Genomic DNA, 5,421 nt, shown 5'->3' with positions numbered 1-5,421 from the left:
AACATGGACGGTACTTACCATGGACCCTCAGTCTTGTATCTTGACCCAGGAGAGCCCATCTTGTCCAGCTGAAGTTACAGGTCCTTGGCCTATAGTCCTGCCTTGCTCTGGTTGTCAGAGTCACCCACTGGCCAGTCTTCCCTCCCCCAGCCTTGTGCCTTTCTTTCCCCAGGGCTTCCCCAGGGCCCTATCTGAGCACCAGTTGCCAAGGACAAACCATTCTCTTAAAGGGACACACTGGAAGCCTCAGGAATTGCTCCAACTCAGATCTGTGCCTCAGGGCAAGTCCTTCCACATCTGGGTTTCAATAGCTTGATTCCTGAAGGGTTACGGTTGGATTGCAATGGAAAAAAAATTAATAAACCGACCTTACTGATGGCCATGGTGGCACAGACTAATAATAATCCCATTGCTTCAGAGGCAGGGTAAAGGGGAGTGTAGGCCAGCCAAGAGTGTGTAGCAAGATCCCACCCCACCCCACCCCACCCCACCCCCCAAAAAAGAAGAAAGGCCAAGTTGATGGCACAAGTTTGTAATCTCAGGTTTTGGCCGAGAAGGCATAAGAATCAAGCATTCAGGGTCATCCCTGCAGCATAGGAAAGTAGAGGACTTTCAGAGCCCTCTACTTGAAGTCCGAAAAGGACAGTTCACCGAAACTCTAAACCAGAGGGATGGCATGCTGTTTAGGGAAAGAGATCTCATATTTGTCTTTGGAATGCTATCTTAATCTTGAGATTCACAAGAGAAAAGCCACAGTTTTGAACCAAATTTGAAGTAAGCTTTCATTAAAAAATGACGAGGGTGGACTTTGGTCAAGACCACTCTCTGGAATTTCCAGCTAAGTGGAGACAATGTTGTAAGGGATTTTAAGGTATATTAGTCAAGGTTTCTATTCCTGCACAACATCATGACCAAGAAGCAAGTTGGGGAGAAAAGGGTTTATTTGGCTTACTTCCACATGGCTGTTTATCACAAAGGAAGTCAGGACTGGAACTCAAGCAGGTCAGGAAGCAGGAGCTGATGCAGAGGCCATGGAGGGATGTTCCTTGCTGGCTTGCTTCTTCTGGCTTGCTCAACCTGCTCTCTTATAGAACCCAAGACTTCCAGCCCAGGGATGGCACCACCCACAAGGGGCCCTACCCCCTTGATCACTAATTGAGAAAATGCCCCACAGCTGGATCTCATGGAGGCACTTCCCCAACTGAAGCTCCCTTCTGTGATAACTCCAGCCTGTGTCAAGTTGACACACAAAACTAGCTAGTACAAAGGGCAAGATCATATGGCGTTTGTATTTTCCCATGTGGCTTTATCTTTCAGGAATTAGAACTCTCAGCAGTCCAGGAAGTTATTGGGTCCTCAGGCAGGTGGGGCTCACAGGTTAACTTTAGGTCTTAGATTTCCCTCCTCCAGTTGTATCCTGGGTCAAATCCTTGACTGTAGAATGGGTACTTAATTATACTGGTTTCTAATAACCATCAGTTTCATGGTACCCAGACATGAATTATCATTTGGTTATTGTATCAATGATGTAAGAGCCAATAGCAATTAGGAGAAGCAGAGTGGCCAAAGGCACTATGATGGCTGACAACAGAGTTATTACCCAGAAGAAGCCTGGAAATGGATGGAGCACCAGTCATTTACTTTATCTCAGGACCCTTTTGTGTAATATTTTTTTAGTATGCCAGATTACAATCCCAAATGGATTGTGTTGTAGAAAATATTTAATCTCAATCTGGGGTTTCTACCCTGCCTTTGGCCATTCAGTTCCCAGATAGACACATGCAACCTTTGTATTTATAAGCGTCAGTGAGCACCAGAGCTGGGCAGATATCTATCTTCTATGCTATCACGTCTATTTCCCTGCCAATAACTGCACAATATGACTTGCCATGTTCCATCTGGACTGCTCTTAGCTCCAATTGGCCAGCCTTCGTGGACATAATTTCAAGAATCTTTTTGGTTTTTCGAGACGGGGGTTTCTCTGTATAGCCCTGGCTGTCCTGGAACTCACGCTGTAGACCAGGCTGGCCTCAAACTCAGAAATCCGCCTGCCTCTGCCTCCCAAGTGCTGGGATTAAAGGCGTGCACCACCACTGCCCGGCAATTTCAAGATTCTTACCCCATGGCATCTTCCTCTCTCTCTCTCCTTGTGGTTGTTCCCAGACCACAAGCCTCCAAATCCTAGACCCCGCCCATCTCAGCTCTGCCCAGCTATAGGCTGCAGGCATCTTTTTTTTTTTTAAAGATTTATTTATTTATTATATGTAAATACACTGTAGCTGTCTTCAGACACTCCAGAAGAGGGCGTCAGATCTCATTATGGGTGGTTGTGAGCCACCATGTGATTGCTGGGATTTGAACTCATAACCTTCCAAAGAGCACCGACTGCTCTTTCCCCGCTGAGCCATCTCACCAGCCCCGGCTACAGGCATCTTTATTCACCAATCAGGGAGAACACTGTACAGTCTACTACAGACTTGTACAGAAATAACAATTTCCCCTTAAAGCTATATACTATTGAGAGGCCAAAGCTTTTAAATTCAGACTCCACTTTAGAGAACCTGACCTAAATTTGAACTCAGATAGACTAACAAACAGACTGGTATCTAGCCTTAGTTTCCAAGTTGCCCCCCAACAAAACCTGAGCCTAGCTCCAGTCTCTAGGCTAATCCCCAACAAGACCAGCGTTTCCAGGTTATAACCCCCAACAAGACCAGCGTTTCCAGGTTATAACCCCCAACAAGACCAGTGTCTCCAGGCTATTCCCCCAACAAACCTGCACCCCAGGTTACAAGCCCACCCCTTGCCTAACAACCACCAATGCAGAGGGGAGCAGAAGTTAAGTTTATGATAGAACTCCCAGCACCAGCCAATTATGTTAAAGACCATAGGAGCTTTCCAATTAGATGCTTGCACACGGGTTCTCTGTTTGCTGCTTACTATAAAGCCTGGCCCCGATAGACATTCAGGGCTCTGCCACCACCAAAACCGTTCTGCATGATGGAGGTACGTTGGGGAGTCGGGGGTGGGTCCCGAGCTAGCTCGAATAGAATAAAGACCCTGCTGTGAGTTGCATCAGGTTGGCTCCTGTGTGTTTTTTGGGATTTTTCCCTGGCACAACACTACCTCTTCATTCTACATAAACCAATCCAAGTGCCATATCATATTGAAGAACTATTTCAGTTAAGGAATCTACCAGTTGATAGATCTGGGTCCACTTTCCTGGTATGTCAATTGGCAGTATAGGCCATTTGTCCTCTACGCTAGGGAGTTTCCTTTTGACTTAGCATTGCAGCCTGCTTGGGGGGATGGGGATGGGGGCAAGAAATACGCTCCTTTCTAACTACTTCCAACTGAAACTAGGGCATAGTTGTCAGGACTCAGAAAGGCCGAAAGGCTCGTCAAAGGCTGGGAAGGGTTTCAGACAATGGGGCATTCATCAGAAGAATCTGGTTAGCTAACCCAGCTGGAGAGACAGGAAGCAATCATATCGGCTAGACTGGTTTAGGTTTACATAGACTTTCAGCAAAGTCCAGAGCTCAACAGTTTGTAGTCCACAGGTGATGCCGGAATGGTGTCTCAGCCAACTGGAAATCTACTAAGACAATATAGACTAAGGACAGAAATTAAAATTTAGGAACTTTTTTAAAAAAGATTTATTTATTATTATATGTAAGTACACTATAGCTGATTTTGGACACACCAGAAGAGGGCGTCAGATCTCATTACAGGTGGTTGGGAGCCACCACGTGGTTGCTGGGACTTGAACTCAGGGCCTTCTGAAGAGCAGTTGGTGCTCTTACCCACTGAGCCATCTCTCCAGCCCACAAATTTAGGAACTTAAAACCTTACATTTGGAACTTTCAGGCCCATAGTCCTAGTAGTTGACAAAGGGGAGGAATCCCAAGACGGGGGAGGGAGGGTAGGTCCCATCCTCAGAACTAGACAGCTGGCTACACTTATCTGGAGTCCATTTGACCTGTGACGGGGAGACTCCCTGAAGCTTAAGTGAATTTTTAGTTTACAAGAAGAGATAAAAAGTTTCTAGATATATTAGCATTGTCACTTGTAGTTTCAATACTATTAATAGGTGTGGCCTTTTTGGAGTAGGTGTTGCCTCGCTAAAGGAAATGTCCCACCGTGGGGGTAGGCTTTGAGAGGCTTCCTCCCAGCTGCCTGAAGACGCTAGTCTTCTGTCTGCCTTCAGAACAAGATGTAGAACTCTCAGCTCCTCCTGCACCATGCCTGCCTGGATGCTGCCATGCTCCTGCCTTGATGATAATGGGCTGAACCTCTGAACCTATAAGCCAGCCCCAATTAAATGTTGTCCTTACAAGAGTTGACTTGGTCATGGTGTCTTTCCACAGCACAGAAACCCTAACTAAAACATGACTGAATTGAAATCCACATTGTAACATGGCTGGAGTAGACTCATGTGCCATTGCCAACCGGCTTCAGTTGATTTTTATTGTATTGGAGGAGGCAATTGTCTTTTCCCCATTGGCTATGTTAATAACCTCATAGTCTTTCTTGATTAGCTATTTTAAAAATAATCATTGCTGCCAGGTGGTGGTAGCACACGCCTTTAATCCCAGCACTTGGGAGGCAGAAGCAGGTGGATTTCTGAGTTCGAGGCCAGCCTGGTCTACAGAGTGAGTTCCAGGACAGCCAAGGCTACACAGAGAAACACTGTCACGAAAACAAAAACAAAAACAAAAACAAAACAAAACAAACAAACAAAAATAATCATTGCTAATGAAATAAAGAAAGGGGGAAGGGTTGTGTATTTCTAGGCCACTGGTTCTCAACCTTCATAATGCTGCAACCCTTTAACACAGTTTCTCATGTTGTGGTGACCCCCAGCCATAATGTACTTTGTTGCTACTTCAGAACTGTAATTTTGCTAGTTATGGATCATAAGTATCTGATTTGCAGGCTATCTGATATGCCTCTCCCAGACTGACAGGAGCTGGTCTAAACTGTCAAGCACTGTGAAAGCCGGGGCTGGCCACAGTGGAGTTGGGGAGACAGATAATTAAGAGAACAAAAATTTAACTAGGTGGAGAGGTTAAAATATTCACATAAAAGTTTTACAAGACTGGAGAGAGTTATAAATTGTTTGCTAACTTTGCTAGTAGAAAAATGTATTTCTCATGCTTTACGAACCAAGGTCAACCTGTAAGCCCCACCTGCCCATGGACAAAGTAACTCCCTAGAATGCTGTGAGCTGTAGTTCACAGAAAATAACAAGCCACATAATTTTGACTTCCATAAACAAGTTTGTTTGACTCATCTGCAGTCCATGTGTTTGACCACATACAGGCAGGAGAGACACAAGCAGGAAATACCTCAAGATGTATAGTTTGTGCCTGACTGTACCTGGTGGGAAGTGCAAAATTGTAATGTTTACCTATTTAAGCC

The sequence above is a fragment of the Mastomys coucha genome, unplaced genomic scaffold (assembly GCF_008632895.1).
Source record: "Mastomys coucha isolate ucsf_1 unplaced genomic scaffold, UCSF_Mcou_1 pScaffold11, whole genome shotgun sequence".
Classification (NCBI taxonomy): Eukaryota; Metazoa; Chordata; class Mammalia; order Rodentia; family Muridae; genus Mastomys; species Mastomys coucha.
The sequence above is the reverse complement of the archived record's forward strand: the minus strand, read 5'-3'. Positions refer to the sequence as shown.